An 18,193-nucleotide genomic window follows, 5' to 3' on the forward strand; every position below is an offset into this window, starting at 1 on the left:
TGGGTTAGGGACACCTCTGGGATTACTGCGCTTTATAGCCTCCATCAAGGACAACAAGGTGTGTAAATATTCGCAAATCGATTCCCCCTCCAGTTGCTTGTGCTGAAAAAAACTGTTTCTGTAAGGAAATAAATGATTGTGAATATCCATATATTTCCCTCAGAATATCCAGTATTTTGTCAGGGTCACAGCAGGAGTCTGATGCAGGTAACAGGTGTGCGAACAGGCAAAAAATATTAGATGTTCAAGATACTATGTACACTCTCAGTTTACATATGGGAGTAACAAGAGTCTAATACAGATAATGTGTCAGTGCTCCCGCCTCCTAGCCCTGTGCTTTTGTTTTTTCTTTTTTTTTTCCCTTGTGTTTCTGCCCTGCCCTTCTCTCCGCCCTGTCTCCGCCTGATTACCTGCGCACCTGCATCTCATCCCCTCGTCGGTCTGTCCCTTTATATGCCCTGCTTGCTGTGCAGTCTTTGCTAGTTCGTAGCAGTAGTTCTACCTGTTTCGTCCCCGCCGTTATCATTGTTCGCTGTTTTTTCCGAGATTTGACCTGCCTGTTTTTGACTCCGTTTTTTGCCTGCCGCTTTGCTTTGTTCGCCCGATCGTGCCCTCCCGTTTTCCGACCCTGCCCGTTCCGACTTTCCCGTTTCTGGATTTTCCCTTGGACTGCCTCTCTGGTTTTGACCCTGCCTGTGTACTGGTTTTTCGATCCTGCCGTGTGTTTTCACTATTCTGCCCGGAAACCCTCGCGCTTTTGGGTCTGCGACTGAGTCCTAGCCTGTGCTGCCTGACATAATGTGCAAATAAAAAAATAAGAGTAGAAATACTGTCACTCAATCAATAAACGGGAGCAATAAATATTAACAATCTATCAATAAATAAGTACAATCGTCAGTCTGTCAATAAATAGAAGTAGTATGTAATATCAGTCAAATCCCTGTGCAAACTTGCAGGACATATAGAACAAAGAATGAAAAGGATGTGCAAGCAGGTAATACATGAGCCCAAGGCCCGATAGGTCCACGTGGGGTGGCTAAACCCAGTACACATCACACAGCAAAGGTATTTCTCACAGCAAAACTGAAAGAAACAATAAATACGTAAGCCCCTTTCAGAGGAAAATACACAGCACACTAATAAGAAACAGCAGGCCACCACACTCAGTAAAATAGGCTGGGATGCCCACCCACTTAGACATACCCAGGGATACTTAATGCACAAGCCCATTGAGGAATGCTACAGCACCCCAAAAGATTGCAATTTCCCCTATATGGCCACTGACTATTGCGCTCAAATATTGCACTATCCCGGGTAAACTGTTACAACCAGGTGATATTATATTGCATGGATGAAGGCACACCACTTTCAGCTAAACCTCTCTAAGACGGAACTCTTGGTCATCCCAGCCAAGCCATCCATGCATCACAGCATCAATTTAAAGCTTGCCTCAAATACTCTCAAACCTTCTAAGGTTGCAAGAAACCTGGGTGTCATGATTGATGACCAATTGTCCTTCTTGGACCATGTTGCCTCAGTCTCTTGATCGTGCCGCTTTGCACTATACAATATCTGCAAAATCCGGCCCTACCTGACTCAATATGCTACCCAGCTTCTGGTACAGGCTATGGTTATCTCCCGCCTCGACTATTGCAACGCCCTTCTAGCTGGCCTCCCAGCATGTGTGGTGAAACCACTACAAATCCAGAACGCGGCGGTGTGTCTGGTTTTCAATCAGCCCAAGAGGGCCCATGTCACCCCATTGCTCATTGAGCTCCATTGGCTACCTATGGCTGCTCGTATGAAATTCAAGTCTCTCTTGCTTGCCTACACAGTGACCTCTGGGCCTGCTCCGACATACCTGAGCTCAATCATACAGGCTTACTCTCCTTCTCGGCCGTTACGCTCCTCCCAGGAACATCGTCTGGCATTGCCATCCCTGCACACAAGGCAATCTCAGTCCAGATTATTCTCATATGTAGTTCCCCGCTGGTGGAACGAGCTAGCTTACGCTATTAGAGCAGGGGCGTCCCTCTCTATCTTCAAGAACCTCTTGAAGACCCAGCTCTTCCGAGAGCACCTCCTCTCCTAACAACTCAATCACAATTCCAACTCTGCGCACTTTCTGCCTCGCACTTCTTTCTCCTGTCACTACTTGTTTGTCTCCTCTGCCTGTCTATCCTTGTGTTTTCACCTTGTTTACCTTTGTTTTTCTACTTTCCTTGACTTATTTAGCTGAGTATAGTTATTTAGGTTACACTTTAAGCTTACCCCAAGTCTCCTACACTACCGTAGCTTGCTTGCTGTTCCTCACTTGTCGCTTTGGATAAAAGCGTCTGCCAAATGACCAAAATGTAATGTAATGCAATGTACATGAAAACTGACACTATTAAAAATAAATATTGCGCTAACCCCATATAGGATATTCTCTATTGGGATTCGCACATGGGAAAGTATAACACTCAAATGCACAACCCTGCACTACATTCACAAACAAACAGAGCTCGTAAAACACACAAAACACATGAAAGAAATAAAATTCAAATTGGGAAAAACAGTGGTGCCCCCTCTCTCTGGTCGTCACAACCCTGGCTATGCCCACAGCCGCCGCAAGCCACCGTCTAGGATCCACCCGTTCCTAAGTGTTATACCAGGAGATTTGATATTAGTAACAACCCCGAAACCCATTATACTTATGAAATGCACGAAGAATCAAATAAGTGCAGCACAGGTAGGCCCATGGCGTTTACAAGAGACAACATTAGCCTACCTTCCGTAAAATTCCCTCTACTCACAATCTTCTTGCTGTCCATGCTCTGTTACAGCTGGGCTCACACCACCAGCGATGCTTCTTCGTGAGTAAATAATCCCACAAAAAACAGTTGAAACAGTTGCGAAAGATAACTCAAACTGCGGCTTGCTGACAATACAAGTGAGCATAGGTGAACAAAAGGCTCAGCGTCTTATCCAGGTGAGGCACGGATGTGACGTTTTATGGCCTAGGTAGGATCTCTCTAATCTAACCGCGCTCCTGCTGGGTCCTAAAGCCCCATCACACAAACACTGACAGCAGAGTGAACGAGGAAGCAGCCAGGGGGAACGGAGCAAAAGAACAAAGTAGCAGTGCTCCTACTGGCTACACTTATTCTGCTCCAACCACAAGCCTGTCAGCCACTGTGTCTGTGAACAATACCACGTGCTGGCCTGAATTTATACCTCTCACCGTGCAACCTAACTTGCGCAATGCATACCTCTATTCCTGCGACATGATTGGCAGTTCGTGATTCATTTCTGTGCATGCTACCAAAGCATGGAAAGTAATTATATCGAACATTTATCACATATTTGTTATATTTCTATTGAGGAAAATTATATTGTGATAATTATTGTTATTGTTTTATCTCCCAGCCCTACAGTTACAACTATTAATTACAAAAGGGGATGGAAAAGTATTTTAATTGACTATTACAAGCAGGGCTAATGTTTGCTAACTAGACTAAGATGTCAATAAAAATGTATGCCTGGTTTCTTGAGGCAGACAGTGGATGGTTCGTGCAGCACACTTAAAAGAAAAAGTGTATTTCTCAGAATTATGTTGTAGGTTATTCCCCAAACACCTGAATAGTCTTTCCAACTTTCCCTATGAATTTAAGGTGGGAGTAACTGACTAGCTATTTATTAAATTAGCGAACGTTACTACCGTCCAGAGTACGCTAGTAACACCCTGCTGCAGCGGTAACTAGTATTACTATGCAATAGATAAACTATTCATTCATTACATTACTTCTGTCTGCTTCCCGTTTTTCCTGCACCAGGGTGATGCTGCGGGCAACCCAGCAGAATAGGCTAAGTAGTTATGTTGTTGTGGGCTTTTTTTAATATTTCTAAATAATAGTATTAAAATAGTATTAGTCAAAAACAGAAAAAGGTAAAAAATTTTGATTTTTTTTTTTTCTTCCCTCATTTGGGGCGCCCCTATGGATGGATTTTCCCTGATCAGTGATTAAAAGTTACTTCATGTTATTATTTTCTTTAGAGGGTGTTATTATTAATTGGAGAATAATGCTGGATCTGACTTGTGTACTAGCTAGCTATGACATGTGTGTGATCTGTTTTCATTGAGATAGTGTCGTCACCATGAGTATTCAGTGTCGCCATGTTTTCTCTGCTGGTTTGTGTTATCACGAACTATGGTAATCAGTGAATGTAAGACATACTTGTCTGGAGAATAAAAATGAATTACAGAATTCATGAATTAAGAAAATCCATAATGTGATATAATTAATACGGTTATATAAGCAAAAGTGATTCTCAGTTTTTGCTCAAAAAGATAACAGAAATTATATTTCACGTGCACTAGGATGACATCCAGTCTCACCCTAGTTTACCCCAGGGATGGCCTCTGCCAAATGAAAACATTCTCTATCATCTACAACCTGTGCTAGAATGATCATAACACTCACCATTTGTGTTACTGTGCTCTTTAATAATAATGATGTTGTTGTCCTGTACATGTGTATAACATGCAGGCCTATTCAGGGTGACCATACGTCCTCTTTTTCCCGGACATGTCCTTGTTTTGGGACCTAAAACATGCGTCTCTAAACCAGGACGTGTCCGGGAAAAAGAGGACGTATGGTCACCCTACCCTGTCATTATTCATAATGGGAATTACTTGTGACACATTTTTATGTGATTTGCTGGCTTTGCTTTTGTGAGGTTCCTCTGCTACCCCCAGCTGAAGGGAGGATGTTAGCAGGTGACCTAGCTGTGGTTTGTGACCATTATTATTTTCCATTATGGCAAATTCAATTGCAGCAATTCTGTTGGTGATCTCGTCATAATTCTTGAAAAAATTGATGTCAGTGAAAACACTACAACTGTGTTGTCGGTCAACTTATTAGTGGTGTTCAAAACGATTCATTTTAGTAATTTTATGTGATGCATAGGCTTATGCACCTAAAATATGCTATTGCTAAAAATATAAATATAAAATCATATGCCAGGTAGATGAACAAAATAATAATTAATATTGTTTTTAATTCCTATAATATTGTCATGGAAGCGCCCTGATTCCTTTTGCATCGTCACAGTCAATGGTGGATGTAGCCCAAGCCTGCTATACTGAGAACTAGCGATTCTGGCAACACGTAGTGTAACGCTTTGGCTTCGTGGGATGCAGAAGGGAGACATCATGGAAGAGGCAGGACAACGGAGTTGGCGGTACTCATATGGGGGAGTTTAATAATAATGTGTAGACCACATAATGCCGGGTCTCCTCGGCACACTAACCTGTGCATACATGCACTACAGATTGGGAAAAATAAAAACAAGGGCATATGTCAGCTGGCGCGTTACGGGGTTGTAGTGGTAGAGATAGATAGGTAGCACTGCACTTGTTCCACTGGTGGACTGAGGAACTTGTCAACAGTTCATCAGGTCAGTAGGTGGAGTTTAGAGTCTTTGTAGTCACCGGATCTTTTGCATTGTCCCACCTCCTCAGCTGTGCCGAGATGGCCAGTGGGGAGTGCTTCGAGAGTTTTAGCATTTCAGCCATTGGCTGGTTGTTGTCATGAACGTGCTGCTGATACAGTTTTGTGATAGGCTGCTTCGTGGACTGTAACGGAGTGTGCCCGAGCGGAGAGGTGGTCAAGACTGAAGGAGGGACAACTGCAGACAAAGTTTCCAATTTGAAACTTTTTATTTACTTTAGGCTACCGGCAGGGTTACAAGCATGCAAACACACTAGACAAACAAACAAACAAAACACTTTAGCAAAGAAAAGGAAAAGAACACTGAGACAATGCCCATATTCTAACTAGGCCCTATTACACAGGTCCCATGGCATGACCTCTCACTTCAGAGGCATCTCCCCGTTTGAGCTACACAGCAGCCATATAAAACCCCGGTCTCATCCATTGCACAGAGATAAATCAATTAATTACTACACACCACATTTCATTGCTAACAGCACCTAGGCAGAACACCTTCCTTACAATCAGGTGTTTATTTTATCAATGCCCTTATACACTTCTTTGACGATTAAAATAAATTCGCACGGAGCACCCCTGCACCAATGAGCGCTTCCATATCGGAGCGCGAAAAGAGCGCAGAAAAAGCTTCCCCGTCCTGCACCCCAGTTTGCTCGCTCACATGCAGAAGACAACAGGAGTACAGGAACACCAGTAAGTACATCGATACATTTAGAAACAGCATAAACAGGCAACCAGCAAGTGTTCTGATGTTCAATGTGCGCACTAAAAGAACTCTTACATAGCCGCTTTAAATAAACTGCGATTCTAAATGAATGTACCGTGTTTTGCGTCTTTCCTTGTTTCTGATACATTACCCCTTTTAATTTCTACCTCAGACTTACCAACAAACACATTAACATTCTAGAAACCGACGGTAAAGCATTATTTGCGGTTTCATCGTGTCATTGTTCATACGGAGGCGGAAAAGCCACCGATCCCAGTGACGGACGCGCTGCGCTCCGTCACATGGACAGACCGCATATCTAATATCCACTAGAGGGAGAGTTATAGCTGCTATGTCAGCTAATCAGCACGCATGTTTGCAAAGAGGATGGAACGAATCTTTTAGACTAGGGATTCAGTACACTCGGTTCACCTCAAAGATTCATTCAAAAGGATTTGTTTGTTCATGAACTGCACATCACTACAACTTATTGTTACTTCTAAGAACTTCCATTATACTCCCTGTACTCCCTTAAATGTATTTAGGTTTTTAGTAACAAAAGACAAGATGCTTGTCAGTGTTTCTTAAACTGAATATAAGCATTGATATTATTTGGCTTGGGTCTGTACTTGAACACTAATTTTTCATGCATTTCTACAATTTGTTAAGACTTTTCTAGTAGATGATTTTCAAGACCCCTTTTCCATATGTTTGACCATTAAAGGCTTTACTTTTTAACAACTTGTTTAAGATGGAAAATGGCTGATTTTTTGAAAATTTTGAAATTTACCTTCATTTCCCAAAACTATTGACGCTTAACTTTCATTTGACACCCGCTGTGATATGTCCTTATGAACTTTGCAACTTTGTTTTCCCTTTCGTTCATGCACATACATTCCTATTACTTTGCATGCACATCAGCATAATTTGCTTTATATTTCTTTTTGTATTTCTCCATATAATGTTAGTTCTAGAAATAATGGGGCCAACTTGAACCCCATTTAAGTGCTTATGTGGAGAGATGAGCACCTCTGTTACTACTAAGAGATTCAGAGCTTAGCTGCATAAGCTCTGCTCCACTCACTGACCATGTGTAGGAACCATGAAACCAACTGTTTCATATAGATAATTAATCAATTCAATTCAGTTCCATTCAATTTTATTTGTATAGCGCTTTTTACAACACAAGTTGTCACAAAGTAGCTTTACATTGTTACCAGGCCTGAGACCCTCTGAGAGCAAGCCTAAGGCAACAGTGGCAAGGAAAAACTCCCTAACTAACAGGAAGAAACCTTGAGCAGAACTCGGCTCAGAGAGGGAGCCCATCTGGTCTGGTCAGAATTACAGAGAATACTACAATTGTATAATGTACTTAAGACAATTAAATTATATAGACAATAGTAATTACACAACTGAGTAGTTATAAAATGTAATACTGGAATGTCCAGTTCTTGGCACACAGTTGGCTTTATAGGTAGGACAGCAAGATAGCGAACTGGAAATCGGGATGTGGCACTTGAGTTACAGGTCCAGGCAGAGGCCAGAGCAGGGACAGGAAACAAAATGGAAACGGTGATTAGTGGACGTCAATTTCAGGAATGAAAACCATAAAGGCAAGGGGGGTGCAGAGGGGGGAAAAGAGATGCCTGTGTATGATAAGGAAAAATCCCAGCAGATAAGCACTATGGCAGCATACCTAGGGGATGAGAGGCAAGGGGCCAGCACAATCATATGGGGGACCCTAAGGTAATCAACACCAGACCACAGCTGGATCAGCTTAACACAGAGTGACCAGGCCATGATGCAGTGACAGCAATGACCATTTAGTCCACCAGAGACTCTCCGATCCATGCCAGCACCATACTGTGTCCCTCAACTAAAAGATTTTATATAAAGGTGAGTTTTTAGCTTAGACGTAAAGGTGGAGAGAGAGTCTGCTTTTCGAACCTCTGGGTAAATTGTTCCACAAAAGAGCAGCTCAATACAAAAAGGCTCTACTGCCTATACTTTTACCTACTCTTGGAACAATGAGAAGTCCCGCACTTTGGGAATGTAGAGTTCGTTGTGGAAGATATGGGTGAAGATGGCCCTTAATATAGAGAGGGGCAAGCCCATTTAAATGTAAGAAGAAGTATTTTGAAATCAATGCAATATTTGATAGGTAACCAATGGAGAGAGGTTAGTACTGGGGTAATGTGCTCAAAGTGTTTTGTTCTAGTTAGAATTCGAGCAGCTGACAGGTGAAAGATTTAGCTACAACCAAGAGAAGATGGCGTACATGGCGGAACATGCGGAGTGACTAGAGCAGCGCAGCATTGTCAAGTGCAAGCAAACCAGAAATTGAGAGGACTACCGCGTTAACAAAACCAGATCGCGCAATGCTGGAAGCCATGCACGAACAAATAAAACAACTGAAGAAACTAGATCTCTTGCAAGAAATGATAAAAGATATAGCTGAACTCAAGTCGGCGGTTGACTTAACAAACAAGTTAATGGAAGACTTAAGGGAGGAAAACGCAATCCTTAACAGTGAGTACCTTACAAAACGAGGCGGAGAAGCTCTCTAACGAAAATAAACAAACGAAAGCCAAAATACTTGACCTGAAATGTCGAAGCATGCAAAATAACATCGTGATCATGGGAATAAAGGAGGAAGACTCTGAAAATTACACCGAGACGGAAAACCTGGTGAAACAATTCATGAAAAAAGAACTTAAAATGTCAGAGAAGCAAGCGACTGAAGCCGTAATTGAAAGAGCACACAGGCTCGGCCGCAGAAAAGATCCAAAAAAACCCCAGGCCTGTTGTGGCGAGATTCCTCAACTTCAAAACGAAGATGGACATATTGGAACGCGGAAGAGAATTAAAAGGTACACAATTCTCGATGTATGAGCAATTCCCTCGTGAAATTATGGAAAGACGCATCCTCTTGTCACGACTCAGGCACGGACTCAGACGCGGACCACAAGAGCTCCGATTACAGGCGTTTATAAGCAGAATCGTCAAACAAGCCGGCAGTCCAAAAACAGGCAGGGTCAAAAATACCAGGTAGACAGTCCAAGGGGAAAAACAAGGATCAAAACCAGAAACAGGCAGGGTCAAACCTTGAAGGCAGGCAGATCAGGCAATCAGGACAGGAGGGCAGGCAAAAACGTAGTCAAGGAACAGGCAAGGCAAAAACCAGCAAAATCCAAACAGGAAAACAGGCGGGAAACGAGACAGGCAGAAAACACTGAAACGATCTGGCAAACAACACAGAGACAAGCAGGGTAGATATAGGGCTGGGCTGATTAGGTGATGGGAAGCAGGTGTGCAGGCAGGCGGGTGGAGACAATCAGGTGGGCGGAGACAGGGCGGAGAGCGGGGCAGGGCTAGAACACAAGGAAAACAAAGGCACATGGACAGGGAAAAACAAAAACACAACAGCTAGGGGGCGGGAGCCCTGACACCTCTACCCAATAATGAAGAGCAACAGGGCGCAAAACAACAAAGTGCGCTTGACTGTGGACAAATTATACATCAATAATCAGCTGTACAGGGACTCATAAGTTACACCATGGTTGTGAGTAGAAGACTTTTTTTTTTTCTTCTTTTTCTTTTTTTCTTTCAGTTTTGATGAGATGTGAATCTACACATGGGACAAGCCCATCACTTTTGGGTATAGGTTATTAATGCAGTTGGAAGAGAAGGTAGTGTTGAGAGACTGTTGCTGTTCTTTGGTTGTTGCTGTTTTTGCCTTGTTACGTTTTTGTTGTTTTGTTTCTGGTTTTATTTTTCTGTTCATCTCTCTTCAAAGGGAAAGGGGGGTTGGGTTTGGGGGCCAGTGTTGTGGGAAGGGAGGGTGGTGTGGATTGAGGAGGAATGCATATTTCTAGCTGATACAGGAGGGCAGTGGAGGGACAACTTCTTGCATCTTTAAGGTAGCATTTATCTTCCATCTTCTTCACAATGTATACATTCCAAGATTTGACCATGATATAAAAACATTACAAGTTTTAAACTTAAGCCTTTAAATAATGGGAAGTGAGAAAGTTATTATTGTAAGCTATAATTGTAATGGCCTAGCAGATAAAAAAGACAAGTATTTACCTGGTTAAAACATAAAGAATACTCGTTTATCTGTTTGCAAGAATCACACTCGGTACCTTCGGATGAAACTGTTTGGAAGGAGGAATGAGGTGGTCCAATATTGTTTTCCCATAGTTTAAAAAACTCAAGGGGAGTCATGATCTTATTTAAAAATAACTTCAAAATCACTTCTCAAGCTTCAGAAATAGATTATCAAGGAAGATGGATCATTTTAAACATAACTATTTAAGACAAGCAAGTCTGTTTGATTAACTTATGTATATTGGCCCAAATAACGATGATCCAAACTTATTTTAGTTAATTTATAATAACATAAGGCCTGCAAAATTTACAAGTGATTATTATATAATGGTTGGAGATTATAGCATAATTCAGAATACTCTTATGGATCGTAAAGGTAGTAACTCAATCAATTACCACCCACATGTTCCTACAGAAATTACATCTATAATGGACACAATGGACCTGATAGACATTTGGAGATTAAAAAACCCAAAATCACATAGGTATACATGGAGAAGACAAAACCAGGCAAGTCGTATAGATTATTTCCTTATTTCATTCTCCTTGATATCCAAAGTAAAAAAGGTTTTAATTGAAGACAAAGCAAGATCTGATCATCAACTTGTATCACTCCATTTAGAAATGACTGGATATCCCTGCGGTCGTGGGTATTGGAAATTCAATCAAAAATTACTGGAGGACCGTACATTTGTAGAAAGAACAAAGGAATTTATTCAATTCAATTCAATTCATTTTTATTTGTATAGCGCTTTTTACAACACAAGTTGTCACAAAGCAGCTTTACATTGTTCCCAGGCCTGAGACCCCCTGAGAGCAAGCCAACAAGGCAACAGTGGCAAGGAAAAACTCCCTATCAGGGAGAAACCTTGAGCAGAACCGGGCTCATGGGGGGGCCCATCTGCTTCTGGCCGGCACTGGGCAGATAGAGTTAGACACAATATTATGCAATGTACATTTGTTATTGACAAACAATAGCAGTTAACAGTAGAGTGATTATAAGAATGTCTCCTAGGATGTCCGGGTCTTGGAATGCAGTTGGCTTTGATGGGCAGGGCAGCGAGGTAGCAGGACTGGAAAACGAGATGAGACGCTTGGGCTACAGCTCCGGACAGGAGCCCGGAGCAGGGAATAGGAAGCAAACAGAAAACAGTGGTTAGTGGATGATAAGAATGGCAGGGATGTAGAACAGAGAGGCAGGAGAGGAGGGGCAGAGAAAAAGGTGTGCAATAAGGAAAGACCCCGGCAGGCTAACATTATGGCAGCATAACCTAGGGGACGGGAGGCAAGGGACCGGCATAGTCATGAGGGCGACCCTAAGACGGTCAACACCAGATCACGGCACAGGGTCCATGAAAGCAATGACCACTTAGTCCACCAGAGACTCTATGATCCACGCCAGCACCAGACCATGTCCCTCAGCTGAAGGATTTACTATATAGATATGTTTTGAGCCTAGACTTAAAGGTGGAGAGAGAGTCTGTTCCCCGAATCTCAGAGGGTAAACTGTTCCACAGGAGAGGGGCTTGATAGGAAAAGGCTCTACCGCCTACAGTAGTTTTGCCCACTCTTGGAATGGTGAGAAGCCCGGCATTTTGGGAGCGAAGGGCTCTCTGCGGAAGATATGGATGAAGAAGGTCCTTAAGATAGGGGGGGGCAAGCCCATTTAAAGCCTTAAATGTGAGTAAGAGTATTTTAAAAATGATCCGGTATTTAATAGGTAGCCAATGGAGAGAGGCCAGAACTGGGGTGATGTGCTCAAAGCGTTTAGTTTTAGTTAAGATTCAAGCAGCTGCATTTTGCACCAGCTGAAGGGGTTTTAATGAGACGTTTGCACATCCTGACAAGAGGGCATTACAGTAGTCTAATCTGGATGTTACAAAGGCATGGATTAGTTTTTCAGCGTCGTTAATTGATACGATTTTCCTGATTTTAGCAATATTTCTCAGATGGAAGAAGGCAGTCCTAGAGGTGTTAGTTATGTGAGTTTCAAAGGAGAGCTCGGAATCAATAACAACACCAAGGTCTTTGATGGCTGCACTCGGGGCAAGGGAGACACCATCAAGGTCCAATGTAAAATGAGTGAGTTTGCTCCTGATTGAATTTTGGCCTATGACCAATATTTCGGTTTTGTCCGGGTTGAGGAGGAGAAAGTTTCGGGCCATCCAATTCTTTACATCTGTTAGGCAGGCCTCCATGTTTGAAATATTCAGAGGGACATCGGGTTTGACTGATATGTATAACTGAGTGTCGTCCGCGTAACAGTGGAAATTAATGTCATGTTTACGGATGATATCGCCAAGAGGCAGCATGTATAACGAGAAGAGCAGAGGTCCAAGCACAGATCCTTGAGGTATACCATATTTTACTCTGGAACGAGCGGAGGATTCGTTGTTGATGGAGACAAACTGATATCGTTCTGATAGATAAGATCTAAACCAAGATAGGGCATGTCCACTTATGCCAACCAGGTTTTCGAGGCGGTCAAGGAGGATACAATGATCGATGGTATCAAAGGCTGCACTTAGGTCTAGTAGCACAAGAAGAGAGATACAGCCATTGTCACAGGAGAGTAGAAGGTCGTTGAGCACTTTCAGGAGAGCGGTTTCCGTACTGTGGTGAGGTCTAAATCCGGACTGGAAAACTTCCAAAATGTTGTTAGAGTGTAAAAAGGCACAGAGTTGCTTTGATACCGCTTTTTCCAGAATTTTGGAGAGGAATGGAAGGTTCGAGATGGGCCTATAGTTTGACAGGTCATTGGGATCAAGATTAGGCTTTTTCAGAATAGGCTTGATAACTGCTACTTTAAAGGGCTGAGGTACGTGTCCAGACATAAGAGAGGCATTGATAAGATTTAATAGTGGTGTGCCAATTGCAGGCAATAGCTGTTTTAGGAAGCCAGTTGGTATGGGGTCAAGTTGGCTGGTAGAGTTATTAGATGAATTGAGAAGAGAAGAAAAGTCGCCAAATTCAATGGGTATAAAAGAGTCGAAGCGCGGGGCGGGCCTAATAGACATGTCTACATAATCTGGAACGGGACTGGCCAGGCAGGAACCAGAAGTTGATGAGAATTTTTGTATTGTGTCTCTTATCTTTAAGATTTTACTGTCAAAGAAGTTCATGAAGTCACTGCTACTATAAATTGCTGGTATGGTAGGGTTAACTGATGCAGGACTCTTGGTTAATCTGGCAATAGTGCTAAACAGGTACCTAGGATTGTCCTTGTTTCTCTCAATAAGAGTAGAGAAATATTTGGATCTGGTAGCTGTGAGGGCATGCTTGTAATTTAGGAGACTTTCCTTCCACGCCAGGAGAAAAACCTGTAGTTTGGTGGAGCGCCATTTTCTTTCGAGTTTTCGTGTGGCTTGTTTGAGAGCACGAGTATGGTCGTTATACCAAGGTGCTAGCTTCTTGTCTGTGATTTTCTTCCTTTTGAGGGGAGCAACGGCGTCTAGAGTTTTACGCAAAGTAGAGTCGATTCTGTCCGCGAGTAGATTAATTTCAGTTGAGCTGGGGTTTGAACATAAACTAGAGGAGATTTCGTTGTGCAGGTAGTATGATGTAGGGAGCTCGTCGATAAAGGCATTTGCTGTAAGAGAGCAAAACGTGCGCCTGGAAGAAAATCTAGGCTCCGAGTATGTGAAGCACGTTAGTGGTAAATTGAAAGAGATGAGATAGTGGTCGGATAACACAGGATTGTGTGGCATGATTTCCACCTGGTTAATGTCTGCTCCATATGTGAGGACCAAATCAAGAGTATGGTTGCGGTAATGTGTGGGTTTGTCCACAGCTTGATAGAGTCCAATGGATTCGATGATGGACAAAAATGCTGTTCTGAACGGGTCATGTTCATTATCCATATGGACATTAAAGTCGCCTACTATTACAGCTTTTTCTATATTGACAACCAGGTCAGATAGAAAATTGGCAAATTCCGATAAGAAAACACTGTAAGGGCCAGGTGGCCTGTAAATTATAACAAGGGTAAATAGCTGAAATGCAGTCTTGTCAGGATGTGCAAAGCTAAGTACTAATAGTTCAAATGAATGGAAGTTATAGCCAGGTTTAAGGGTGGCACAGAGTTTGGAATTTATCACAGACCTTTTCTCACATAACATAGGATCAACAGACCCTCTTACTGTTTGGGACACATTTAAATGCGCCTTTAGAGGACACTCAATTAAATTTGCCTCACAAAGACAGAAACAGTTTAGGTTAAATAAACTAGAAATTAAATAAGAGATTGAAATGCTTACATCACTTGTGGACAGCTCTAAAGCAACTCAGGAGGTGTTTGACAAATTGGACCAGAAACAAAGAGAATTTGAACAACTAATATATGACAGGTCAAGTATTATATATTACAAAAATAAAGCAAAATGGATGGGGGAAAAATGTAATAAATTCTTTTTAAACCTTCAACAGAGAAATAATGCAAAGAAAAATATACTAAAATGAAATAGGAATGATTAAAAAATTTTCACTACACCAGCTGATATTTTGAATGAAGTAGAGAAATATTTAACAGAGATAAAATATTGTCCAATATTTTCCTCACCTGTACAATTAAATAAAGACAATTGCAAATTATTCTTTCCTCATACTCATGTTAAAATATCACATGAACAGAAAGAATCATGTGAAGGCCTAATTACAGAAAATGAGCTTTACCAATCTATTATGTCCTTTCAGCAGGGAAAAACACCTGGCCTTGATGGTATTCCAATTGAAGTGTACCAAACATTTTATGAACAAATCAAAAAACCCCTCCTTACATGTTTTAATTTTTCATATGGAAAAGGTATGCTCACAGGTACTCAGCAAGAAAGTGTAATCTCTCTGTTGTTAAAGCAAGAGCCTAGTGGCCAATATAAAGATCCAGTCTACCTGAAAAACTGGAGACCCTTACACTTCAGTGCTATGATGCCAAAATATTAGCCAAATGCATTGCTTTTCGTAGTCAACATGTCTTACCTGATATCATACACCACGACCAGTCTGGTTTTATGCAAGGATGAAATATTGCAAATAACATAAGACAGTTACTTGAAATTATAGAACACTATGATAGAACAAAGAAACCAGGATTAATTTTTATAGCAGATTTTGAGAAAGCTTTTGATAAAATAAGATGGGATTTTATATATAAATGTTTGAAATTCTTTAATTTTGGAGATTCTTTAATAAAATGGGTTAAAGTTCTATATAATGACTCTACTAGCAAAGTTATATATAATGGATATCTATCAAAACCTATCGCACTCTCACGGGGGGTAAAACAAGGTTGCCCCCATATTTATTCATCACAGCAATTGAAATTCTTGCTGTTAATATAAGATCAAATAATAACATCAAAGGTTTGGAATTGCAAGGGCTAAATACAAAAATTACAATGTATGCTGATGATTCAAGTTTCTTGCTGAGCCCTGACAATAAATGCCTACAAAACCTTATAAAAGACCTAGACGGCTTTGCAGACCTATCTGGTCTAAAGCCAAACTATGATAAGTGTCACATATTGAGGCTCAGACCACTGAAAAATACAGATTTCTCCCTACCATGTGATTTACCAATCAAATGGACAGATGGATCGGTTAATGTACATGTAGAGAACATGAATGAAATATCAACACTTAATTTTAATAATAAACTCAGTAAAATCACAAAGATCTTGCAGTCCTGGAAAGGAAGACATTTGACCATTTATGGCAAAACAACTTTAATTAATTCATTAATTGTATCCCAGTTTACCTACTCCTGAAGAATCATTTTTCAAAACATATGAACAGAAGGTGTTCCAATTATATGGAACGACAAACAAGATAAAATTAAGCGGACATATCTCTATAATGATTACGTATCTGGTGGTTTAAAGTGACAACATTTAAAAGCATTGAATCTCTCACTTAAAGCCTCCCTTATTCCTAAATTCTATTTCAACTCACAATGGTTTTCCAGTATTCCAGTGTTCACCCCATGTTTAAAAAATGCATTTTTTCATTCCTACAACTTTGAAAGAAGCTCTACAAAGTTGGTTACAATACCAATGTCATCCCCCAGAAAATACAGAACAAGTCTTACAACAAATAATATGGCTGAACTCCCACATTATGATGGATAGAACAATGATTTTTTGATGGGATGTTGATGAAGAAGGTAAACTCATGTCATATACACAACTAATTCATATTTATGGAACTGTTTGCACATTACAGCAATACAATCAACTTATCGGATCTTTACCACAAACATGGAAAATTAGAAATGGTACTGGATACCAGTTAGTCTGTAGGCCACATATGAAAATGGCAACTTGGCTAAAAAAACAAAGATTAATAAAGATATCTACAAATTTTACTTAAGAACAAATAACTTAGTTGCCATACCATACAAGATTTTAGCTGGGAAAAAATGTTAGATACACCAGTCACATGGAATCAGATCTTCAATATCATTTATAAAACAACACTAGATTCAAAAATAAGATATTTCCAATACAAACAAATATATAAGTTCCTGGCAATGAAAATGATGTTAAATATCTGGGGAATTGACCCATCCCTGATATGCCGATTCTGCCAAGAAGAGGTGGAATCTGTAGAGCATTTGTTTTGGTATTGTCCGATTGTGGCCTTATTTTGGACAAGGTTCAAGAATGGTTATCAATGCAGGATGTTTGTTTTCAATTAAACTTGTTTACAGTGATACTGGGCGATATATCAAAACACTCTCACACAATACACAACATAATTATATTGCTGGGAAAAGTATTTATTTTTGGGTTGACATCAGTGGAGACTCTAAGAATTGAGAGATTCAAGAACTTTGTCAACTACCGAGTGTCTTATGGCACATGAAACAGGAGCTTTAGCTTATGCCAAAAGATGGGATAAAGTTAGAGAGGCTGAAGGATGGAATTGGTAATATATTTAAACAAAGAAGGTAAAGAATAATGAAATATATTGCATAATAAAGGAGAAGACAGAAGGGAGGGGGGGGGTGTTTTTTTTTTCCTCCACATGTACTTATACATACATTTATTTTGCCCATTTGTTGATCCAGCCGTAGCTTGTCCTTTCTACCCTGTCTACGGGGAGGGAAAGGGGGAGGAACGGTTGGGGGGGCTAGAGGAGGGAGGAAGAGTGGGGGGGTGGCTAGAGGGTGGGGGGAGGGGATCTATTTAAAAAAAAAAAAAACTGTGAACATACATAATATTGCCCAATGGCTAAGGGAAATGTCATTATGCCTAACAATGGAAAAAAAATAACATATATGGTTAAGGATAAACAAGACACTTTTGAAAAGGATTGGGGTCCATTTTTGGATTTTGTTGAGCAGAGTGATGTGGGCGAAATATTGGCTAATGAAGAGAACTCGGGGTAATATTCTACACCTTGTGAACAATTGAGTAATTTTGTCTGTTCTACGCTTTTGTAATACTCCTGTTTTGTCTTAGATGTTTAATTTTTTTTTTTTTTGAAGGGGCTTTAGAGAGACATTTGCACATCCTGATAAGAGGGCATTGCAATAGTCCAATCTGGAAGTAACAAAAGCATGGATTAACTTTTCAGTGTCATATACTGACAGAATTTTCCTGATTTTGGCTATATTCCAATGAATAATGCCATATTTACAGATGATATTTCCAAGAGGGACCATGTATAACGAAAAGAGCAAAAGTCCAAGCACAGATCCTTGTGGTATTCCATGTCTTACTCTGGGGCGGTTGGAAGACTCATTGTTAATAAAGACAAAGTGATGTCACTCTGAAAGATAAGACCTGAACCAGGATAGAGCCTTTCCACTTATGCCAATCAGGTTTTCAAGTCGGTCTAAGAGAATAAGATGATTGATGGTATCAAAGACTGTACTTAGGTCTAGGAGC

Source organism: Megalops cyprinoides, chromosome 10, assembly GCF_013368585.1.
Source record: "Megalops cyprinoides isolate fMegCyp1 chromosome 10, fMegCyp1.pri, whole genome shotgun sequence".
Lineage (NCBI taxonomy): Eukaryota > Metazoa > Chordata > Actinopteri > Elopiformes > Megalopidae > Megalops > Megalops cyprinoides.